This window comes from Lolium perenne, chromosome 1, assembly GCF_019359855.2.
Source record: "Lolium perenne isolate Kyuss_39 chromosome 1, Kyuss_2.0, whole genome shotgun sequence".
Taxonomy (NCBI): Eukaryota; Viridiplantae; Streptophyta; class Magnoliopsida; order Poales; family Poaceae; genus Lolium; species Lolium perenne.
The window spans coordinates 84,987,540-85,014,248 of NC_067244.2; positions in this window are offsets into that span (position 1 = coordinate 84,987,540).

Here is a 26,709-nt window from a genome sequence, read left to right on the forward strand (position 1 = left end):
CACTCACACTCTGGATCTCAGCTACTAAGCTATTTTCGCCGTTGTAAGTACTCGAAGCTATTTCCTTTAGATCCTGCAATTGCATCTTTTTTGTTTCTTGTTTACACTAGTTAGGCATAATGGAAAACAACAAAAATATGAGAGATCTTTATGAACTTTATCTTGAATTAGGACATGATGTGTTTGAAGAGAGAATTAAAAAACTCATGGAACTTTATATGCATGCTAACGGGAATGTTATTAATATGAATGCTTTGAACACTATTGTTGCTAATGCTATGGAAAATTCTAAGCTTGGGGAAGCTGGTTTTGATGAGCATGATCTTTTTAGTCCCCCAAGCATTGAGGAGAAAATTTACTTTGATGATACTTTGCCTCCTATTTATGATGATTATAATGATAGTAGTCTTTTAGTACCGCCTGTTATGGAGGATAAATTTGATTATGATTACAATATGCCTCCTATATTTGATGATGAGAATAAAAATGATAGCTACTTTGTTGAATTTGCTCCCACTACAACTAATAAAATTGATTATGCTTATGTGGAGAGTAATAATTTTATGCATGAGACTCATGATAAGAATGCTTTATGTGATAGTTATATTGTTGAGTTTGCTCATGATGCTACTGAAAATCTTTATGAGAGAGGAAAATATGGTTGTAGAAGTTTTCATGTTACTAAAACACCTCTCTATATGCTTAAAATTTTGAAGTTGAGCTTGTCTAGTTTTCCTATGCTTATTGCATTATGCCTACATAACTTGTTTATTTACAATATTCCTTTTCATAGGAAGCATGTTAGGCTTAAATTTGTTTTCAATTTGCCTCTTGATGCTCTCTTTTGCTTCAAATACTATTTCTTGCGAGTGCATCATTAAAACTGCTGAGCCCATCTTAATGGCTATAAAGAAAGAACTTCTTGGGAGATAACCCATATGTTTATTTTACTACAGCAATTTTGTTTTATATTTGAGTCTTGGAAGTTGTTACTACTGTAGCAACCTCTTCTTATCTTTATTTTATTGTATTTTTGTGCCAAGTAAAGTCTTTGATAGTAAGGTTCATACTAGATTTGGATTACTGCACAGAAACAGATTTCTTGCTGTCACGAATCTGGGCCTAATTCTCTGTAGGTAACTCATAAAATTATGCCAATTTACGTGAGTGATCCCCAGATATGTACGCAACTTTCATTCAATTTGAGCATTTTCATTTGAGCAAGTCTGGTGCCTCAATAAAATTCGTCTTTACGGACTGTTCTGTTTTGACAGATTCTGCCTTTTATTTCGCATTGCCTCTTTTGCTATGTTGAATGGATTTCTTTGTTCCATTAACTTTCAGAAGCTTTGGGCAATGTCCAGAAGTGTTAAGAATGATTGTGTCACCTCTGAACATGTGAGTTTTTGATTATGCACTAACCCTCTAATGAGTTTGTTTCGAGTTTGGTGTGGAGGAAGTTTTCAAGGGTCAAGAGAGGTGGATGATACAATATGATCAAGAAGAGTGAAAGCTCTAAGCTTGGGGATGCCCCGGTGGTTCATCCCTGCATATTTCAAGAAGACTCAAGCATCTAAGCTTGGGGATGCCCAAGGCATCCCCTTCTTCATCAACAAATTATCAGGTTCCTTCTCTTGAAACTATATTTTTATTCAGTCACATCTTATGTACTTTACTTGGAGCGTCTGTTTGTTTTTGTTTTTGTTTTTGTTTGAATAAGTGCTTGTGTGGGAGAGAGACACGCTCCGCTGTTGCATATGGACAAGTATGTCCTTAGGCTTTACTCATAGTATTCATGGCGAAGGTTGAATCTTCTTCGTTAATTTGTTATATGGTTGGAATCGGGAAATGATACATGTAGTAATTGCTAAAATGTCTTGGATAATGTGATACTTGGCAATTGTTGTGCTCATGTTTAAGCTCTTGCATCATATACTTTGCACCTATTAATGAAGAAATACATAGAGCTTGCTAAAATTTGGTTTGCATAATTGGTCTCTCTAAGGTCTAGACAATTTCTAGTAAAGAGTTTGAACAACAAGGAAGACGGTGTAGAGTCTTATAATGTTTACAATATGTCTTTTATGTAAGTTTTGCTGCACCGCTTCATCCTTGTGTTTGTTTCAAATAGCCTTGCTAGCCTAAGCCTTGTATCGAGAGGGAATACTTCTCATGCATCCAAAATCCTTGAGCCAACCACTATGCCATTTGTGTCCATCATACCTACCTACTACATGGTATTTCTCCGCCATTCCAAAGTAAATTGCTTGAGTGCTACCTTTAAAATTTCTATCCTCTACCTTTGCAATATATAGCTCATGGGATAAATAGCCTAAAAACTATTGTGGTATTGAATATGTACGTATGCACTTTATCTCTTATTAAGTTGCTTGTTGTGCGATAACCATGTTCCTGGGGACGCCATCAACTACTCTTTGTTGAATATCATGTGAGTTGCTATGCATGTCCGTCTTGTCTGAAGTAAGGGCGATTTACCATGAGTTGAATGGTTTGAGCATGCATACTGTTAGAGAAGAACATTGGGCCGCTAACTAAAGCCATGATCCATGGTGGAAGTTTCAGTTTTGGACAAATATCCTCAATATCATATGAGAAAATTAATTGTTGTTAAATGCTTAAGCATTAAAGCGGAGTCCATTATCTGTTGTCTATATTGTCCCGGTATGGATGTCAAAGTTGAGAATAATCAATAGCGAGAAATCCGATGCGAGCTTTCTCCTTAGACCTTTGTACATGCGGCATAGAGGTACCCCTTTGTGACACTTGGTTAAAACATATGTATTGCGATGATAATCCAGGTAATTCGAGCTAATTAAGACAAGGTGCGGGCACTATTAGTATACTATGCATGAGGCTTGCAACTTGTAAGATATAATTTACATAACACATATGCTTTATTACTAGCGTTGACAAAATTGTTTCTTGTTTTCAAAACCAAAGCTCTAGCACAAATATAGCAATCAATGCTTCCCTCTGCGAAGGGCCCTTTCTTTTACTTTTATGTTGAGTCAGTTCACCTATTTCTCTCCATCTCAAGAAGCAAACACTTGTGAAGTGTGCATTGATTCCTACATACTTGCATATTGCACTTGTTATATTACTTTACATTGACAATATCCATGAGATATACATGTTACAAGTTGAAAGCAACCGCTGAAACTTAATCTTCCTTTGTGTTGCTTCAATACCTTTACTTTGAATTATTGCTTTATGAGTTAACTCTTATGCAAGACTTATTGATGCTTGTCTTGAAAGTACTATTCATGAAAAGTCTTTGCTATATGATTCAATTGTTTACTCATTGCATTACCATTGTTTTGATCGCTGCATTCATTACATGTGCTTACAATAGTATGATCAAGGTTATGATGGCATGTCACTCCAGAAATTATCTTTGTTATCGTTTACCTGCTCGGGACGAGCAGAAACTAAGCTTGGGGATGCTGATACGTCTCCGACGTATCGATAATTTCTTATGTTCCATGCCACATTATTGATGATATCTACATGTTTTATGCATACTTTATGTCATATTTATGCGTTTTCCGGAACTAACCTATTGACGAGATGCCGAAGGGCCAGTTCCTGTTTTCTGCTGTTTTTGGTTTCAGAAATCCTTGTAAGGAAATATTCTCGGAACTGGACGAAATCAACGCCCAGAGTCTTAGAATTGGACGAAGCTTCCAGAACACCCGAGAGCCGCCAGATAGGAGCCCTGTGGGCCCCAGACGCCAGGGTGGCGTGGCCCAGGCCTTGGCCACGCCCCCCTAGTGTGTCACCGCCTCGTCGACCCTCCGACTCCGCCTCTTCGCCTATTTAAAGGTCCCTGACCTAAATCTTCGATACGGAAAAGCCACGGTACGAGAAACCTTCTAGAGCCGCCACCATCGCGAAGCCAAGATCTGGGGGACAGGAGTCTCTGTTCCGGCACGCCGCCGGGACGGGGAAGTGCCCCCGGAAGGCTTCTCCATTGACACCGCTGCCATCTCCACCGCCATCTTCATCAACGCTGCTGTCTCCCATGCGGAGGGAGTAGTTCTCCATCGAGGCTAAGGGCTGTACCGGTAGCTATGTGGTTAATCTCTCTCCTATGTACTTCAATACAATAATCTCATGAGCTGCCTTACATGATTGAGATTCATATGATGATGCTTGTAATCTAGATATCATTATGCTAGTCAAGTGGATTTTACTTATGTGATCTCCGGAGACTCCTTGTCCCACGTGTGTAAAGGTGACAGTGTGTGCACCGTGTGCGTCTCTTAGGCTATATTTCACAGAATACTTATTCACTGTTATGAATGGCATAGTGAAGTGCTTATTTATATCTCTTTATGATTGCAATGCGTTTTGTATCACAATTTATCTATGTGCTACCCTAGTGATGTTATTAAAGTACTCTATTCCTCCTGCACGGTGTAATGGTGACAGTGTGTGCATCGTGTAGTACTTGGCGTAGGTTATGATTGTGATCTCTTGTAGATTATGAAGTTAACTATTGCTATGATAGTATTGATGTGATCTATTCCTCCTTTCGTAGCGTGAAGGTGACAGTGTGCATGCTATGTTAGTACTTGGTTTAGTTGTGTTGATCTGTCGTGCACTCTAAGGTTATTTAAATATGAACATCGAATATTGTGGAGCTTGTTAACTCCGGCATTAAGGGTTCGTGTAATCCTACACAGTTAGTGGTGTTCATCATCCAACAAGAGAGTGTAGAGTTTAGCATCTATTTATTTATTCTGTTATGTGATCAATGTTGAGAGTGTCCACTAGTGAAAGTATGATCCCTAGGCCTTGTTCCTAAATACTGCTATCGCTGCTTGTTTACTGTTCTACTGCATCTGTACTGCCCGCAATATTACCACCATCAACCACACGCCAATCCTGGGCAGCAAAGCACTTTTCTGGTGCCGTTACTACTGCTCATACTTATTCATACCACCTGTATTTCACTATCTCTTCGCCGAACTAGTGCACCTATTAGGTGTGTTGGGGACACAAGAGACTTCTTGCTTTGTGGTTGCAGGGTTGCTTGAGAGGGATATCTTTGACCTCTTCCTCCCTGAGTTCGATAAACCTTGGGTGATCCACTTAAGGGAAACTTGCTGCTGTTCTACAAACCTCTGCTCTTGGAGGCCCAACACTGTCTACAAGAATAGAAGCACCCGTAGACATCAGCCTACTGCCGAGGCATAGGGGATCTGACTCATCCTTTCTCTTTTTTCTGCCGTAGCCGGACCTTGAGTTTTACTCAAGACCTTGCCTGGTAACATAGGTAAGAACCCTTTCTTACTTTCGTCCATTCTAAACTTCTTTAGAATCTTGTCCAGGTATGTACTCTGTGAAAGCCCTATTAGGCGTCTTGATCTATCTCTATAAATCTTGATGCCTAAAATGTACAATGCTTCACCAAGGTCTTTCATTGAAAAACATTTATTCAAATAACCTTTTACACTGCTTAATAGTTATATATCATTCCCAATCAATAATATGTCATCTACATATAATATCAGGAATGCTACAGAGCTCCCACTCACTTTCTTGTAAATACAGGCCTCTCCATGACACTGTATAAACCCGAAGTCTTTGATCACCTTATCAAAACGTTGGTTCCAACTTCTGGATGCTTGCTTCAGTCCATAAATTGAACGCTGAAGTTTGCACACCTTGTCAACATTTTTAGGATCGACAAAACCTTTGGGTTGTACCATATACAACTCTTCCTCAATGTCTCCATTAAGGAACGCCGTTTTGACATCCATCTGCCAAATCTCATAATCGAAAAATGCAGCTATTGCTAACAAAATCCTCACAGACTTAAGCTTCGCTACAGGTGAGAAAGTCTCATCGTAGTCAACACCTTGAATTTGTCAGAAACCCTTTGCGGCAAGTCGAGCTTTATAGACATTAATATTACCATCAGCATCTGTTTTTCTCTTGAAGATCCATTTATTCTCGACAGCCTTGCGGCTATCAGGTAAGTCTACCAAAGTCCACACTTTGTTATCATACATGGATCCCATTTTGGATTTCATGGCTTCTTGCCATTTGTTGGAATCTGGGCTCATCATCGCTTCTTCATACGTCGCAGGGTCTTCATCATTGTTGTCCACAATCATGACATTTAGGCAAGGATCAAACCAATCAGGAGTGGTACGTTCCCTTGTCGATCTGCGAGGTTCAGTAGCTATCTCGTTCGAAGTTTCATGATCATTATCATTTGCTTCCTCTGTCACCGGTGCAGGCGGCACAGGAACATCTTCCGGTACTGCGCTACTCTGATCAACGAGAGAAGGTTCAGTAACCTCGTCGAGTTCTACTTTTCTTCCAGTCACTTCTTTAGTGAGAAATTCTTTCTCAAGAAAAGTTCTGTTCTTAGCAACAAAGATTTTGCCTTCGGATATGTGATAGAAAGTATACCCTATAGTTTCCTTAGGGTATCCTATGAAGACGCATGATGCATGTGGTTGACACATCCATTGGGAACCCCAAGAGGAAGGTGTGATGCGCACAGCGGCAAGTTTCCCTCAGTAAGAAACCAAGGTTTAATCGAACCAGTAGGAGTCAAGAAGCACGTTGAAGGTTGATGGCGGCGGGATGTAGTGCGGCGCAACACCAGGGATTCCGGCGCCAACGTGGAACCTGCACAACACAACCAAAGTACTTTGCCCCAACGAAACAGTGAGGTTGTCAATCTCACCGGCTTGCTGTAACAAAGGATTAACCGTATTGTGTGGAAGATGATTGTTTGCAGAAAATAGTAGAACAAGTATTGCAGTAGATTGTATTTCAGTATAGAGAATTGGACCGGGGTCCACAGTTCACTAGAGGTGTCTCTCCCATAAGATAAACAGCATGTTGGGTGAACAAATTACAGTTGGGCAATTGACAAATAAAGAGGGCATGACCATGCACATACATATTATGATGAGTATAGTGAGATTTAATTGGGCATTACGACAAAGTACATAGACCGCCATCCAGCATGCATCTATGCCTAAAAAGTCCACCTTCAGGTTATCATCCGAACCCCCTCCAGTATTAAGTTGCTAACAACAGACAATTGCATTAAGTATTGCGCGTAATGTAATCAGTAACTACATCCTTGAACATAGCACTAATGTTTTATCCCTAGTGGCAACAGCACATCCACAACCTTAGAACTTTCTGTCACTGTCCCAGATATCAATGGAGGCATGAACCCACTATCGAGCATAAATACTCCCTCTTGGAGTCACAAGCATCTACTTGGCCAGAGCATCTACTAGTAACGGAGAGCATGCAAGATCATAAACAACACATAGACATAACTTTGATAATCAACATAACAAGTATTCTCTATTCATCGGATCCCAACAAACGCAACATATAGAATTACAGATAGATGATCTTGATCATGTTAGGCAGCTCACAAGATCCGACAATGAAGCACAATGGGGAGAAGACAACCATCTAGCTACTGCTATGGACCCATAGTCCAGGGGTAGACTACTCACTCATCACTCCGGAGGCGACCATGGCGGCGTAGAGTCCTCCGGGAGATGATTCCCCTCTCCGGCAGGGTGCCGGAGGCGATCTCCTGGATCCCCCGAGATGGGATCGGCGGCGGCGGCGTCTCTGGAAGGTTTTCCGTATCGTGGCTCTCGGTACTTGGGGTTTCGCGACGGAGGCTTTAAGTAGGCGGAAGGGCAGGTCAGGAGGCGGCACGAGGGCCCCACACCACAGGGCCGCGCGGCCAAGGGGGGGGGCCACGCCGCCCTAGAGTGTGGCCACCTCGTGGCCCCACTTCGTCTCCTCTTCGGTCTTCTGGAAGCTTCGTGGCAAAATAGGACCCTGGGCGTTGATTTCGTCCAATTTCGAGAATATTTCGTTACTAGGATTTCTGAAACCAAAAACAGTAAAAAATAAGAACTGGCACTTCGGCATCTTGTTAATAGGTTAGTTCCAGAAAATGCACGAATATGACATAAAGTGTGCATAAAACATGTAGATAACATCAATAATGTGGCATGGAACATAAGAAATTATCGATACGTCGGAGACGTATCAGCATCCCCAAGCTTAGTTCTGCTCGTCCCGAGCAGGTAAAACGATAACACGTATAATTTACGAGTGACATGCCATCATAACCTTGATCATACTATTTGTAAAGCATATGTAGTGAATGCAGCGATCAAAACAATGTATATGACATGAGTAAACAAGTGAATCATAAAGCAAAGACTTTTCATGAATAGCACTTCAAGACAAGCATCAATAAGTCTTGCATAAGAGTTAACTCATAAAGCAATAATTCATAGTAAAGGTATTGAAGCAACACAAAGGAAGATTAAGTTTCAGCGGTTGCTTTCAACTTATAACATGTATATCTCATGGATATTGTCAACATAGAGTAATATAATAAGTGCAATAAGCAAGTATGTAGGAATCAATGCACAGTTCACACAAGTGTTTGCTTCTTGAGGTGGAGAGAAATAGGTGAACTGACTCAACAATGAAAGTAAAAGAATGGTCCTCCATAGAGGAAAAGCATCGATTGCTATATTTGTGCTAGAGCTTTGATTTTGAAAACATGAAACAATTTTGTCAACGGTAGTAATAAAGCATATGTATCATGTAAATTATATCTTATAAGTTGCAAGCCTCATGCATAGTATACTAATAGTGCCCGCACCTTGTCCTAATTAGCTTGGACTACCGGATCATCACAATGCACATGTTTTAACCAAGTGTCACAAAGGGGTACCTCTATGCCGCCTGTACAAAGGTCTAAGGAGAAAGCTCGCATTGGATTTCTCGCTATTGATTATTCTCAACTTAGACATCCATACCGGGACAACATAGACAACAGATAATGGACTCCTCTTTTATGCATAAGCATGTAACAACAATTAATAATTTTCTCATATGAGATTGAGGATATTGTCCAAAACTGAAACTTCCACCATAGATCATGGCTTTAGTTAGCGGCCCAATGTTCTTCTCTAACAATATGCATGCTTAACCATAAGGTGGTAGATCTCTCTTACTTCAGACAAGACGAACATGCATAGCAACTCACATGAAATTCAACAAAGAGTAGTTGATGGCGTCCCCAGTGAACATGGTTATCGCACAACAAGCAACTTAATAAGAGATAAAGTGCATAATTACATATTCAATACCACAATAGTTTTTAAGCTATTTGTCCCATGAGCTATATATTGCAAAGGTGAATGATGGAATTTTAAAGGTAGCACTCAAGCAATTTACTTTGGAATGGCGGAAAATACCATGTAGTAGGTAGGTATGGTGGACACAAATGGCATAGTGGTTGGCTCAAGTATTTTGGATGCATGAGAAGTAATCCCTCTCGATACAAGGTTTAGGCTAGCAAGGCTTATTTTGAAACAAACACAAGGATGAACCGGTGCAGCAAAACCCATATAAAAGACATATTGTAAACATTATAAGACTCTACACCGTCTTCCTTGTTGTTCAAACTCAATACTAGAAATTATCTAGACCTTAAAGAAACCAAATATGCAAACCAAATTTTAACATGCTCTATGTATTTCTTCATTAATAGGTGCAAAGCATATGATGCAAGAGCTTAAACATGAGCACAACAATTGCCAAGTATCACATTACCCAAGACATTATAGCAAATTACTACATGTATCATTTTCCAATTCCAACCATATAACAATTTAACGAAGAAGAAACTTCGCCATGAATACTATGAGTAGAAACTAAGGACATACTTGTACATATGCTACAGCGGAGCGTGTCTCTCTCCCATAAAGTGAATGCTAGGATCCATTTTATTCAAACAAAACAAAAACAAAAACAAACCGACGCTCCAAGAAAAGCACATAAGATGTGATGGAATAAAAATATAGTTTCAGGAGAGGAACCTGATAATGTTGTCGATGAAGAAGGGGATGCCTTGGGCATCCCCAAGCTTAGACGCTTGAGTCTTCTTAGAATATGCAGGGGTGAACCACCGGGGCATCCCCAAGCTTAGAGCTTTCACTCTCCTTGATCATGTTGCATCATACTCCTCTCTTGATCCTTGAAAACTTCCTCCACACCAAACTTAGAACAACTCATTAGAGGGTTAGCGACAATAAAAATTAACATGTTCAGAGGTGACACAATCATTCTTAACACTTCTGGACATTGCATAAAGCTACTGGACATTAGTGGATCAAAGAAATTCATCCAACATAGCAAAAGAGGCAATGCGAAATAAAAGGCAGAATCTGTCAAAACAGAACAGTTCGTATTGACGAATTTTATCGAGGCACCAGACTTGCTCAAATGAAAATACTCAAATTGAATGAAAGTTGCGTACATATCTGAGGATCACTCACGTAAATTGGCATAATTTTCTGAGTTACCTACAGAGAAAACAGCCCAGATTCGTGACAGCAAAGAAATCTGTTTCTGCGCAGTAATCCAAATCTAGTATGAACTTTTCTATCAACGACTTTACTTGGCACAACAAAACACTAAACTAAGATAAGGAGAGGTTGCTACAGTAGTAAACAACTTCCAAGACACAAAATAAAAACAAAGTACTGTAGGTAAAAATCATGGGTTGTCTCCCATAAGCGCTTTTCTTTAACGCCTTTCAGCTAGGCGCAGAAAGTGTGTATCAAGTATTATCAAGAGACGAAGTATCAACATCATAATTTGTTCTAATAATAGAATCAAAAGTTAACTTCATTCTCTTTCTAGGGAAGTGTTCCATACCTTTCTTGATAGGAAATTGATATTTTATATTACCTTCCTTTATATCAATGATAGCACCAACAGTTCGAAGAAAAGGTCTTCCCAATATAATGGGACAAGATGCATTGCATTCAATATCCAAGACAACAAAATCAACGGGGACAAGGTTATTGTTAACGGTAATGCGAACATTATCAACTTTCCCCAAAGGTTTCTTTGTAGAATGATCAGCAAGATTAACATCTAAATAACAATTTTTCAGCGGTGGCAAGTCAAGCATATTATAGATTTTCTTAGGCATAACAGAAATACTTGCACCAAGATCACATAAAGCATTACAATCAAAATCTTTAACCTTCATCTTAATGATGGGCTCCCAACCATCCTCTAGCTTTTTAGGAATAGAGGCTTCGCGCTCTAGTTTCTCTTCTCTAGCTTTTATGAGAGCATTTGTAATATGTTGCGTGAAAGCCAAATTTATAGCACTAGCATTAGGACTTTTAGCAAGTTTTTGCAAGAACTTTATAACTTCAGAGATGTGGCAATCATCAAAATTCAAACCATTATAATCTAAAGCAATGGGATCATCATCCCCAATGTTGGAAAAAAATTCAGCAGTTTTATCACAAGCAGCTTTCAAGTAGCTTTAGCGCTTTCAGTGCAGCCGCGCTTTGCATTAGAAGTGGAAACATTGCTAACACCAATTCTTTTATTATTAATAGTAGGAGGTGCAGCAACATGTGTAGCATTAGCATTACTAGTCGTGGTAATAGTCCAAACTTTAGCTACATTCTTTTCTTTAGCTAGTTTTTCATTTTCTTCTCTATCCCACCTAGCACGCAGTTCATCCATCAATCTTATATTCTCATTAATTCTAACTTGGATGGCATTTGCTGTAGTAACAATTTTATTATGATGATTTTCATTAGGCATAACTTTCAATTTCAAAAGATCAACATCAGAAGCAAGACTATCGACTTTAGAAGCAAGTATATCAATTTTCCCAAGCTTTTCTTCAACAGATTTGTTAAAGGCAGTTTGTGTACTAATAAATTCTTTAAGCATGGCTTCAAGTCCAGGGGGTGTACTCCTATTATTGTTGTAAGAATTCCCATAAGAATTAGCATAACCGTTACCATTATTATAAGGATATGGCCTATAGTTATTACTAGAATTGTTCCGGTAAGCATTGTTGTTGAAATTATTATTTTTAATGAAGTTCACATCAACATGTTCTTCTTGTGCAACCAATGAAGCTAATGGAACATTATTAGGATCAACATTAGTCCTATCATTCACAAGCATAGACATAATAGCATCAATCTTATCACTCAAGGAAGAGGTTTCTTCGACAGAATTTACCTTCTTACCTTGTGGAGCTCTTTCCGTGTGCCATTCAGAGTAGTTGATCATCATATTATCAAGAAGCTTTGTTGCTTCACCAAGAGTGATGGACATAAAGGTACCTCCAGCAGCTGAATCCAATAGGTTCCGCGAAGAAAAATTCAGTCCTGCATAAAAGGTTTGGATGATCATCCAAGTAGTCAGTCCATGGGTTGGGCAATTTTTAACCAGAGATTTCATTCTTTCCCAAGCTTGAGCAACATGTTCAGTATCTAATTGTTTAAAATTCATTATGCTACTCCTCAAAGATATAATTTTAGCAGGGGATAATATCTACCAATAAAAGCATCCTTGCATTTAGTCCATGAATCAATACTATTCTTAGGCAGAGATAGCAACCAATCTTTAGCTCTTCCTCTTAATGAGAAAGGGAACAATTTTAGTTTAATAATGTCACCATCTACATCTTTATATTTTTGCATTTCACATAGTTCAACAAAATTATTAAGATGGGCAGCAGCATCATCAGAACTAACACCAGAAAATTGCTCTCGCATAACAAGATTTAGTAAAGCAGGTTTAATTTCAAAGAATTCTGCTGTAGTAGCAGGTGGAGCAATAGGTGTGCATAAGAAATCATTATTATTTGTGGTTGTGAAGTCACACAACTTAGTATTTTCAGGGTTGGCCATTTTAGCAACAGTAAATAAAGCAAACTAGATAAAGTAAATGCAAGTAACTAATTTTTTTGTGTTTTTGATATAGCAAACAAGATAACAAATAAAGTAAAACTAGCAACTAATTTTTTTGTATTTTGATTTAGTGCAGCAAACAAAGTAGTAAATAAAACTAAGCAAGACAAAAACAAAGTAAAGAGATTGCGATGTGGAGACTCCCCTTGCAGCGTGTCTTGATCTCCCGCAACGGCGCCTTAAATTTGCTTGATGCGTGTGGTTGACACGTCCGTTGGGAACCCCAAGAGGAAGGTGTGATGCGCACAGCAGCAAGTTTCCCTCAGTAAGAAACCAAGGTTTAATCGAACCAGTAGGAGTCAAGAAGCACGTTGAAGGTTGATGGCGGCGGGATGTAGTGCGGCGCAATACCAGGGATTTCGGCGCCAACTTGGAACCTGCACAACACAACCAAAGTACTTTGCCCCAACGAAACAGTGAGGTTGTCAATCTCACCGGCTTGCTGTAACAAAGGATTAACCGTATTGTGTGGAAGATGATTGTTTGCAGAAAACAGTAGAACAAGTATTGCAGTAGATTGTATTTCAGTATAGAGAATTGGACCGGGGTCCACAGTTCACTAGAGGTCTCTCCCATAAGATAAACAGCATGTTGGGTGAACAAATTACAGTTGGGCAATTGACAAATAAAGAGGGCATGACCATGCACATACATATTATGATGAGTATAGTGAGATTTAATTGGGCATTACGACAAAGTACATAGACCGCCATCCAAACATGCATCTATGCCTAAAAAGTCCACCTTCAAAGTTATCATCCGAACCCTCCAAACATTAAGTTGCTAACAACAGACAATTGCATAAAGTATTGCGCGTAAAGTAATCAGAAACTACATCATTGAACAAAGCACTAATCTTATATCCCTAGAGGCAACAGCACATCCACAACCTTAGAACTTTCTGTCACTATCCCAGATATCAATGGAGGCATGAACCCACTATCGAGCATAAATACTCCCTCTTGGAGTCACAAGCATCTACTTGGCCAGAGCATCTACTAGTAACGGAGAGCATGCAAGATCATAAACAACACATAGACATAACTTTGATAATCAGCATAACATGTATTCTCTATTCATCGGATCCCAACAAACGCAACATATAGAATTACAGATAGATGATCTTGATCATATTAGGCAGCTCACAAGATCCGACAATGAAGCACAATGGGGAGAAGATAACCATCTAGCTACTGCTATGGACCCATAGTCCAGGGGTAGACTACTCACTCATCACTCCGGAGGCGACCATGGCGGCGTAGAGTCCTCCAGGAGATGATTCCCCTCTCCGGCAGGGTGCCGGAGGCAATCTCCTGGATCCCCCGAGATGGGATCGGCGGCGGCGGCGTCTCTGGAAGGTTTTCCATATCGTGGCTCTCGGTACTGGGGGTTTCGCGACGGAGGCTTTAAGTAGGCGGAAGGGCAGGTCAGGAGGCGGCACGAGGGCCCCACACCACAGGGCCGCGCGGCCAAGGGGGGGGGGGGCGCGCCGCCCTAGGGTGTGGCCACCTCGTGGCCCCACTTCGTCTCCTCTTCGGTCTTCTGGAAGCTTCGTGGCAAAATAGGACCCTGGGCGTTGATTTCGTCCAATTCCGAGAATATTTCGTTACTAGGATTTCTGAAACCAAAAACAGCAGAAAACAGCAACTGGCACTTCGGCATCTTGTTAATAGGTTAGTTCCAGAAAATGCACGAATATGACATAAAGTGTGCATAAAACATGTAGATAACATCAATAATGTGGCATGGAACATAAGAAATTATCGATACGTCAGAGACGTATCAACGCATTTCTCCGCTTTGGGTTCTAGCTTGTCCGGTTGTAACTTTTTTACATAGGCTTCGCAACCCCAAACTTTAAGGAACGACAGCTTAAGTTTCTTATTAAACCATAATTCATACGGTGTCGTTTCAACGGATTTAGATGGTGCCCTATTTAAAGTGAATGCAGCTGTCTCTAATGCATAACTCCAAAATGATAACGGCAAATCAGTAAGAGACATCATAGAACGAACCATATCTAAGAGAGTTCGATTACGACGTTCCGACACACCATTTCGTTGTGGTGTTCCCGGCGGTGTCAACTGTGAAAGTATTCCACATTTCTTTAAATGCATGCTAAACTCATAACTCAGATATTCGCCTCCGCGATCAGATCGCAAAAATTTAATCTTCTTGCTACGATGATTTTCTACTTCACTTTGGAATTCCTTAAACTTCTCGAAAGTTTTGGATTTATGTTTCATGAAATAGATATACCCATATCTACTCAGATCATCTGTGAAGGTTAGAACATAACGATAACCACCGCGCGAGGCTACACTCATTGGTCCGCACACATCGGTATGTATGATTTCCAATAAGTCTGTAGCTCTCTCCATAATACCAGAGAATGGAGTCTTAGTCATTTTTCCCATTAGACATGCTTCGGATCTATCAAGTGACTCAAAGTCAAGTGAATCAAGTAATCCATCGGAATGGATTTTCTTCATGCGTTTCACTCCAATATGACCAAGACGACAGTGCCACATATAAGTAGAATTATCATTCAATTTAATTCGCTTAGCATCAATGTTATGAACATGTGTATCACTACTATCGAGACTTAATAGAAATAAACCATTCTTCTTAGGCGCGTGACCACAAAAGATATTATTCATAAAAATAGAACAACCATTATTCTCAGACTTGAATGAATAACCGTCTTGCATTAAACAAGATCCAGATATAATGTTCATGCTCAACGCAGGCACTAAATAACAATTATTGAGGTTTAAAACTAATCCCGAAGGTAGATGTAGAGGGAGCGTGTCGACAGCGATCACATCGACCTTGGATCCATTTCCAACGCGCATCATCACTTCATCCCTCGATAGGCTTCGTTTATTCCGTAGTTTCTATTTCGAGTTACAAATGTGAGCAACCGAACCAGTATCAAATACCCAGGAACTAGAACAAGAACCAGTAAGATAAACATCTATAACATGTATATCAGATATACATTTCTTCTTCTTGACAAGGCCGCTCTTCAGATCAGCCAAGTACTTGGAGCAATTACGCTTCCAGTGTCCCTTCTCCTTGCAGTAATAGCACTCAGCATCAGGCTTGGGGCCAGTCTTAGGCTTCATAGGAGGCGCGATAGCTTTCTTGCCGCCCTTCTTGAATTTGCCTTTAGACTTGCCCTGTTTCTTGAAACTGGTGGTCTTGTTGACCATCAACACTTTGTGCTCTTTCTTTATCTCAATCTCAGCAGATTTCAGCATGGCGAAGAGTTCAGGTAACTCTTTGTTTATGTTCTGCATATTGTAGTTCATCACAAAGTTCTTGTAACTAGGTGGCAGTGATTGAAGGACACGATTAATCCCCAGTCTGTTAGGAATCACTATTCCCAAGTCACTGAGTTTCTTCGCATGCCCGGTCATGGCGAGCATGTGCTCACTAACGGAGCTGCCCTCTTCCATCATGCAACTGAAGAAGTGTTTCGATGCTTCATAGCATTCCACGGCCGCATGAGTTTCAAAGATAGCTTTCAGCTCATTGACCAACTCATGAGGATCGTGGTGCTCAAAACGTTTTTGAAGATCAGCTTCCAGACTGCATAGGATGGCACACTCAACTTGAGAGTACCGAGTTTTTCGAGTCTCGTAAACATTCTTTACTTCATCGGTTTCAGTTTCTGCAGGTGGGTCACCTAGCGGTGCAGCAAGCACATATTGCAGGTTTCCACCAGCGAGGAAAATCCTCACATGATGGAACCAGTCGGTGAAGTTGCTACCGTTTCTCTTAAGCTTTTCTTTCTCTAGGAACTGGTTAAAATTGATTGATGGGGACGCCATGATCTACAACATATATTTGCAATAGTTTAGAATAATGTTTATGACCAATTGAGTTCAAATTTTAATTCAACATAATTAACAATCTAGGTGAACTCCCACTCAAAACAATATCCCTCGAATTGTCTTAGTGATCTCACGAACCAAATCCACCACACCAAGTCCGATCATCACGAGACAAGATGTAACTTCAATGGCGAACACTCAAAGTGTTCATCATATCAATCATATGATTCATGCTCTACCTTTCGGTATCCCGTGTTCCGAGACCATGTCTGTACATGCTAGGGTCGTCAAGGCAACCTTAGTATCCGCGTGTGCAAATCTGGCTTGCACCCGTTGTATGCACATGTTGAATCTATCACACCCGATCATCACGTGATGCTTCGAAACGACAAGTCTTGGCAACTGTGCTACTAAGGATGAACACTTTATTATCTTGATATTTAGTGAGAGTGATCATCTTATAATGCTACCGTCGCGATCTAAGCAAAATAAGATGCATAAAAGGATTAACATCACATGCAATTCATATGTGATATGATATGGCCCCTTTGTCTTTGCGCCTTTGATCTTCATCTCTAAAGCACGGACATGATCTCCATCATCAACGGGCATGATCTCCATCATCGTCGGCGTAGTGTCAAGGTCAATGGCGCCGTCTTCATGATTTTTCTCCCATGTAGCAACTATTACAACTTCTTTGAAATACTACTCAACATGAAATTTAAAGACAAACATAAGGCTCCTGCCGGTTGCCACAATACAATAATGATCATCTCATACATATTCATCATCACATTATGGCCATATCACATCACCAAACCCTGCAAAAACAAGTTAGACGTCTCTAATTTGGTTTGCATATTTTACGTGGTTTAGGGTTTTCGAGTAAGATCTAATCTACCTACAAACATGAACCACAACGGTGATACTAGTGTTGTCAATAGAAGAGTAAATTGAATCTTCACTATACTAGGAGAGACATACACCCGCAAAGCCACTTATGCAATACAAGTTGCATGTCGAGCGTGGAGCAAATCTCATGAACGCGGTCATGTAAAGTTAGCCCGAGCCGCTTCATCCCACTATGCCACAAAGATGCAAAGTACTAAAACTAAAGACAACAAAGCATCAACGCCCACAAAACAATTGTGTTCTACTCGTGCAACCAATCTATGCATAGACACGGCTCTGATACCGCTGAAGGGATTCGTAGCATAGAAAACAAAAAATTTCCTACCGCGAGAACGAAAACCAAGCCAAGATTCAATCTAGAAGATGGTAGCAACGAGGGGATGAACGAGACTAACCCTTGAAGATTTCCAAAGCCTACGAGATTAGATCTCGTTGTTGCAGAAGATGATCACTTGCCGCTTTCAAAAGCGCGTAGAAGATCTTGACGGTGCCACAATCGGGCATCACCTCCGTACTCGGTCACATGTTCGGTGTTGATGAAGACGTCCTTCTCCCCGTTCCAGCGGGCAGCGGAAGTAGTAGATCCTCCTCGGAATCCCGGCAGCACGACGGCGTGGTGGCGGTGGTGGTGGAGATCTCTGGCAGGGCTAGGGATTGGGGAGAGGGGGCGCCGGCCACTATAGGGGTGATGTCTACGCACGCTTTTATTCCTGTAGACAGTGTTGGGCCTCCAAGACCAGAGGTTTCTAGAACGGCAGCAAGTTACCCTTAAGTGAATCACCCAAGGTTTATCGAACTCAGGGAGGTAGAGGTCAAAGATATCCCTCTCAAGCAACCCTGCAATTACGATACAAGAAGTCTCTTGTGTCCCCAACACACCTAATACACTTGTCAGATGTATAGGTGCACTAGTTCGGCGAAGAGATAGTGAAATACAAGTAATATGGATGATTGTAAGTAGTAATAGCAATCTGAAATAAAGATGGCAGCAAGCAAACATGTAGCAGAACTTGTTGGAAACGGTGTTTCAATGCTTAGAAACAAGGCATAGGGATCATACTTTCACTAGTGGACACTCTCAACATTGATCACATAACTGAATAAATAAATGCTACTCTCTAACACTCTCTTGTTGGATAACAAACACCATTCATTGTGTAGGGCTATAAAAGCACACCTCAAGCCGGAGTAAACAAGCTCCACAACATCCGGAGTTCATATTTAAGTAACCTCTAGAGTGCATAATAGACCGTTGCAATTTAGACCGAGTACTAACATAGCATACACACTATCAACAATAGCTATGAAAGGGGGAATAGATCACATCAATACTATCATAGTAATCGTTAACTTCATAATCTACAAGAGATTACAATCATAACCTATGCCAAGTACTACATGATGCACACACTGTCAACATTACATCATGGAGGAGGAATAGACTACTTTAATAACATCACTAGAGTAGCACATAGATTAATAGTGGTACAAAGCTCATGATCACATAAAGATCACATGGGAGAGAGAGATGAACCACATAGCTACCGGCAGAGCCCTCAGCCTCGGGGGAGAACTACTCCCTCCTCATCATGGGAGTCAGCTGACGTGGGCATTACCCTTCGGGTAACCTGTATTGCCTTATCCGGTATTGACAAATTGGAGGCCCATGAAGATACCTGAAGGCAAGATGGGCTACTAGGTCGGCGCACCAGAAGATTCCTTGACGGGTGTCGGGGGGAAGACCCCGGATAGGGCAATGGACGCGGAGCAGCCGGTTGGCCACTGGCCGGCTCGCGGCAAAGGCCGGCTGACGAGCAGCCGGCTGGCGCCGTGGCCGGCTGGTCCGGAAGCCGGCTGGCTCTAGGTCCTAGTCGGCCTGGCTACGGCCACCAACGCTGTAGCTGGGCCGGCTTCTACAAGCCATATCCGACTGGGGTTTGTACCTCAGACCGACTCGAGGCTGGCGAGTCTTGCACTGGAAGGGATCGGGTTGGTGATCCAGGTTCCTAAAGTCCACGCTGACTCCATCTTCCGTAAAGCGCGGGGCACTGTGGAGCAATAGTGCCGCGCGCCGGACAGGCCGTCAGGGCTTACGACGATTCGTACCGGCCTCTGATGGGCTGACGGCGACAGGGACACCTCCTCTCCATACCGCTGACCGTGGCAGCCGGATGGGACAGGCCACGATGCCTCAACTGCTCCTGACGTCACCGCCTCGGGAAGGAGCGGAAGCCGAAGCCGGCCAAGCCGGCCAGTAAACTATAGGGTCTTATATGTAAAGTGCCGGCGCCTATATAAGCCGCACTACCCCCTCTCGTGCAGGGGATCGATCAATCATTCTTACTTCACTCCACCCATAGAGCTGCCCTGAGAGAGAGACCATCGTCCCCCTTAGCCTCCCAGGAGCAGCCGGACACAGCTCTAGGAGCACCATTGTATTGTGTGATCATCATATACACTCATAGCAGGAGTAGAGGTTTTACCTCCATCGGAGGGCCTCGAACCTGGGTACGTCGCCGTGTCGCTCGTGCCCATACCCGCATCCGGATACCGCCGTGAGATCCCTCAGGAACCACTTCGATTAGCCACCCTATGGCATATGCCGTGACGATACCACGACATTTGGCGCCCACCGTGGGGCCCTCAGCGTCCTCGGCCGGTGTCTTCATCCGGACGGGCCTCACCATCACCACCGGCGAGCGAGTCGCTTCAGGCTTGATCTGGAGATTCGGCTCCCTCGACTGCGTCAGCGACAACGCTGGCTGCTTCGCTGACCGGCCCTTCCCAGCCGGCGGCAGCGTCATCTCCTTCGGCGGCCACGACGTCTACGTCGCCACCGTCGCACCGCCGCGCTACCCGCAGCAGGTCCTGCGCTGCGCAAGCCCTCCTCCGGGAGCCGGCAGCAGCGCTCCCGCCAGCCCCGTCGTTGTGCAAGTCATGATGGCTGGCGAGGAGCTCCCCACCAAGAACCCGCGCGCCCGTGGCCCCAACCTGGAGCGCAACGTCGACCCCAACGCCTCCGGCTCGGGCCCAAAGGCGCCACCGCCACCGTCCCGGCTGGACGAAGTCCAGGCAAAGCTGAGCACCCGCTCACGCACGGCGGCGACCCCACCACCGTCGAGGCGGATGCGGAGGCGCACCGCCGCCTCCTCCTCAAGCAAACCGAAGAACTGGCTGCTGCTAAGCGCCGATGGAGATCACCCGCCGCGAGTACAACCGCGCCCACGGCCTCACTCCAGGCGGCGACGAGCCAAGCCGAGCCGGCCACATCCGCCGCAGGGGCCGTGACCTCGGCGCCGAGATCGCCCGCGACGGCGCTCCTTCGCCGGCTCCGTCCGCGGAGCTCCCCGTCTACAACACCCCCGACAAGAACATGCGCGCGGCACAAGCCGCCGCAGAAGAGCTGAACCGCCTTCAGGGCGAAGAGTTACGCCGCCAGACCAAGCGGGTAATCGAGCTGCTCAACGCAGCCACCAGGCAGCGGCCGACCCCGGTATGTCAATGCCCCCGAGCTTCTCACGCTCGTGGAGCTGCAGGCAACGACGGGAAGGCGCCAGGGACTCGGCCGAGTCCGCCTCCCCAGCGCCAGGCCGGCACCATGACTCCCGCGCCACGCACGCAAGCTCGAGCAGGCCGAGCCACCAGTCAGGCGGCAGCAGCCGCAGCCGGCCTCCTCCGAGCCGGAACCAGGAGCAAGACTCCGAGCCCCGCCGTCAGCACCGGCCGGCTCCAGAAGCAGCCGGCACACGCCAGCCGGCACACTCCCGGCTGGGCCCGCGCATCGAGCCCGCCGACGCCCGAGATCGCCTCGACCGGCTGGTTGAATCCCGCATTGCGGAAGAAGAAGCTCCAGCCGGCCCAAAGTGCTTCGGGCCCCGCATCGCCAACGAGCCCACGCTTGAGGGCTTCACGCTCCCCCGCGACACCCCCAAGTACGACGGCACCGCCAAGCCGGAGGACTGGCTGCAGGACTACTCCACCGCAGTCGGCATTGCCAAAGGCAACAAGCGCTGGGCTGTGCGCTACTCCCCCCTGATGCTGGTCGGCTCCGCCCGCACATGGCTCAACAACCTGCCAGCCGGCAGCATAAACGGCTGGCTGGACTTCGAAGCGGCCTTCATCAGCAACTTCACCGGCACCTACCGCCGGCCGGGTCGCCCCCAGCAGCTTGAGATGTGCAAGCAGGGCCCCAACGAGACGGATCGCGCATACCTAACGCGCTGGTGCGAGATGCGCAACTCCTGCGAGGGCGTGCACGAGATCCAGGCCATCAGCTTCTTCATGGGAGGCTGTCGGCCCAACACCATGTTGTGGCACAAGCTGCGCCGCAGCGACCCCAAGTCGATGGCCGCCTTGATGGCCATCGCCGACAAGTACGCGCTGGCTGAGGAAGCCGGCAAGGCGCCGGCTGAAATTTCTCCGGCCCCCGCCAGAAGAGACAACAACAAGCCGGCCGAGGGCGCCTCGCACGGCAGCCGGCGGGACAACTACCGTGGCAAGCGTCACAGTGACCAGCCGGACCGCCGGTACGGCTCCGCCCACGTAGCCGCCGTGGCAGACAACGCCGCAGGCGGCAGCCGCCGTCAGAAGCAAGACCGGCAATGGAAGCCGAAGTACACCTTCGAGCAGATGCTCGACTCGCCGTGCAAGTACCACAGCGGCAAGAACCCCTCCAACCACACCACCCGCGATTGCCACTTCATGAAGCGGCTGACAAGCGGTGAACCCCTCCCGCCTCCCCCCCCGCCTCCACCAGCCGGCGGGCCGGGTGGCCAAGCCGGCGCAGAGAACGCCAACCTCGAGCACCACGAGGCTAACCAAGTGCACCATGCCGGCCGATATCTGGCCGAAGATGCTACCTACATCATCTTCACCTCCGAGCCCGAGGACAAGACGAGCCAGCAGAGCCGTTCCCTCGAGGTCAACGCGGTCATACCGCCGGTCCCCCAGTACCTAAACTGGTCAGAGCAGGCCATCACTTTTGATCGCCGCGATACACCGGCTGTCCTGCCGAAGCCGGGCAGCTACGCCATGGTGCTCGACCCCACCATCGGCACAACCCGGTGCAGCGTGCGTTTTTCGCGCGTCCTCATCGACGGCGGCAGCAGCATCAACATCCTCTACCGCGACACCGCCCGCAAGCTAGGCATCCAGGAGGCCGAGTTGCGCCCCACCCCCACCGTCTTCCATGGCATCGTGCCAGGCCACTGCTGCCAGCCGATCGGCCGGATCACGCTGGAGGTGATGTTCGGGAAGCCGGACCACTTCCGCACCGAGAGAATCGAGTTCGAGGTGGTGGACCTCGTGAGTCCCTACCACGCGCTCCTGGGCAGGCCGGCCCTGACCAAGTTCATGGCGGTGCCCCATTATGGGTACCTGAAGATGAAGCTGCCTGGCCCCAAGGGGGTCATCACCGTAGCCGGCGACTATCGCCGCTCCATGGATTGCGCCACGCAGAGCTCCAAGATGGCCCAGACGCTGGTCATCGCCACCGAGAAGCAGCTCATCCGCGACGCCGTCGCCCTCGCCAAGGCCGCGCCGACAGACATGCCGGCTGCAGGCAACCCGGCTGGGACGACTCACTTCCAGCCGGCCGACAACACCAAGAAGATCCTGCTGGACCTGGCGCAGCCGCACAAGTACGTCACCATCGGTGCCGGCTTGAGCAAGAAATAGGAAAGCGAGCTCACCAGCTTCCTCCGTGAGAATCGGGACATCTTCGCATGGACTCCAAGAGACATGCCGGGTGTGCCGAGGGAGTTGGCTGAGCACCACCTCCACGTCCGGCCTGAAGCCAAGCCGGTGAAGCAGCCTCTCAGGCGCTTCGCCGAAGAGCGAAGGAAGGCCGTCGGTGAAGAAATCGCCCGGCTCCTAGCTGCCGGCTTCATCATGGAAGTGCTGCACCCGGACTGGTTGGCGAACCCGGTCCTGGTTTTGAAGAAGAACGGCTCCTGGCGCATGTGTATCGACTACACCAGCCTGAACAAGGCGTGCCCGAAGGATCCCTTCCCCCTGCCGCGCATAGATCAAGTCATAGACTCGACTGCCGGCTGTGAACTGTTGTCTTTCCTAGACGCCTATTCAGGCTACCACCAGATTCCTTTGAATCCGGCTGATCAAATAAAGACTTCGTTCATTACCCCGTACGGGGCTTATTGCTACACGACTATGCCTTTCGGCTTGAAAAATGCAGGCGCCACCTACCAAAGGTGCATGCAAAAATGCTTACAGGATCAAATCGGCAGAAACGTTCACGCATATGTGGATGATGTCGTTGTAAAGACCAAGGAGACGACTACCCTCCTTGATGACCTGAGAGAAACCTTCACCAATCTGAGAAGATTTCGGATGAAGCTCAACCTGGCCAAGTGCACATTCGGCGTGCCGTCTGGCCAGCTCCTTGGCTACCTCGTCTCTCAGCGAGGGATCGAAGCCAACCCGGACAAGATCAGTGCCCTGGAGAAGATGGAACTGCCGCAGTGCCTCAAGGACGTCCAGAAGTTCGCTGGCTGCCTGGCTTCCTTGAGCCGCTTCGTCAGCCGGCTGGGGGAGAAGGCACTGCCCCTGTATCAATTGATGAAGAAGGCGGACAAATTCGTCTGGTCACCGCAGGCGGATGAGGCCTTCCGTGACTTGAAGCGCGTGCTCTCAACCGCGCCAATCCTTGCAACGCCGGCTTCAATGGAGCCGATGCTGTTGTACATCGCAGCCACCAATCGAGTGGTTAGCGTTGTCCTGGTGGTGGAGCGCAAAGAAGACGGCAGGGAGCAGCTGGTCCAACGTCCAGTCTATTACCTAGCGAAGTGCTCTCCCAGTCGAAGCAAAACTACCCCCACTACCAGAAGGTCACCTACGGCGTCTACATGGCGGCCAAGAAGCTCAAGCACTACTTCCAAGAGCACCTCATCAAGGTGGTTGCCACAGCGCCCTTGGCGGAAATCATCGGCAGCAAGGATGCCAACGGCCGGGTTGCCAAGTGGGCCCTGGAGCTAGCCGCCCACACCATCCTTTACGAGCCACGCACAGCCATCAAGTCGCAGATCCTCGCGGACTTCTTCGTCGACTGGGCTGAGATGCAGTACCTGCCGCCTGTGCCGGATTCCACACACTGGAAGATGCACTTTGACGGTTCGAAGATGCGCAACGGCTTGGGAGCCGGCATCGTCCTCACCTCTCCCAAGGGAGACCGGCTGGACTACGTCCTGCAGATCCACTTCGCCGCATCCAACAATGTGGCGGAGTACGAAGCGCTCATTCATGGGCTGAAGCTGGCCAAGGAGATTGGCGTGCGTCGCATACTTTGCTTCGGCGACTCCGACTTGGTCATACAGCAAGCATCTGGCGACTGGGACGCGAAGGACGCCAACATGGCCTCATACCGCTTCCATGTCCAGCAGCTATCCGGCTTCTTCGACGGCTGCAAATTCCACCATGTGCCACGGGCAAACAACGAGGCGGCTGACGCCTTGTCCAAGATTGGCTCAACCCGGCAAGCCATTCCGCCGGGCATCGCCCTGGCGGTTCTCAAGAAGCCGTCCGTCATACCGTCACCGGATTCGGATTCAATATTCGTACCGGCTGACCCGGGGGCTTCTCAGCCAAACCCGGGGGCTTCATCGCCCAAGTCTGGGGCTAACAAGCCGAACCCGCCGGCTACCATGCCGAACCCGGGGACTTCTCAGTCCAACCCGGGGGCTTCATCGCCAAACTCGGGGGCTAGCAAGCCAAACCCGCCGGCTAGCAAGCCGAACCCGGCGACCATGCAGTCGGATCCGGAAGCTCCCACGCAGGAGGCCCTGTTGGTTAGCGTATTTGAGATAAGATGCGTACCTTCATGGGCACAAGAATTCCTCTCCTACCTCACCGACGGTGTGCTGCCTGAGGATAGAGTCCAGGCTAGGCAGATTGAGAGAAGGGCCAAGGCCTATACCATCATCAACCACCAGCTGTACAAACGCAGCGTAAGTGGGGTGTTCCAGCGGTGCGTCGAGCCGGCTGAAGGGATTGAACTCCTACGGGAAATCCATCAAGGAGAGTGCGGACATCACGCCTCATCCAGAGCCATAGTGGCCAAAGCCTTCCGGCACGGTTTTTACTGGCCGACTGCGCTCAAAGACGCAGAAGAGTTGGTGAAGAAGTGCAACGGCTGTCAGCGCTTCGCAAAGAAGAGACACCAGCCGGCTTCCGCCTCAAAAACCATCCCCATCACATGGCCATTTGCCGTATGGGGCTTGGATATGGTAGGCCCATTCAGAACGGTGCGAGGCGGCATGACACATCTCTTGGTAATGATTGACAAATTCACCAAGTGGATTGAAGCCAAGCCGATCAAGAAACTGGACGGGTCCACAGCCGTCACATTCCTCAAGGAAATCATTGTGAAATTCGGCTACCCCCACAGCATTATCACCGACAACAGCAGCAATTTCTCCCAAGGCATCTTCTCTCGCTATTGCGGGGAAATGGGGATCCGGATGGCTCTATCTTCTGTGGCACACCCAGAGTCCAACGGACAGGTGGAAAAGGCTAACGGCTTAGTCCTAGCCGGCATCCGGCCCCGGTTGATGGAGCCGCTCGAGCGAGCAGCCGGCTGCTGGATTGAAGAGCTGCCCAATGTGCTGTGGAGCCTGCGCACGACGACAAACCGCTCAGTCGGCTTCACACCTTTTTTCCTCGTATACGGGGCCGAAGCCGTCCTGCCGACTGATATCGAGCACGACGCGCCAAGGATCAAGCTCTACACTGAAGCCGAGGCCAAAGAAGCTCGTGAAGATGGAGTTGACCTGGTCGAAGAGGCCCGGCTGCTGGCTGCGTCTAGATCTACCATTTACCAGCAAAGCCTCCGACGCTATCACAGCCGGAAGGTCCAGCCCTTAGCATTCCGAGAAGGAGACCTAGTGCTCCGGCTGATCCAGCGGACAGCCGGACAGCATAAACTGTCATCCCCATGGGAGGGTCCCTTCATCGTGAGCAAGGCAGTAGGCAATGATTCCTACTATCTCATAGATGCCCAAGAGGCTAAGAAAAACAAGCCGGACAAGGCTGACGAGGAGACTAAACGTCCCTGGAATGTCAACTTACTCCGCCCATTTTACACATGAGAGCAGGAATGTATGTATCCC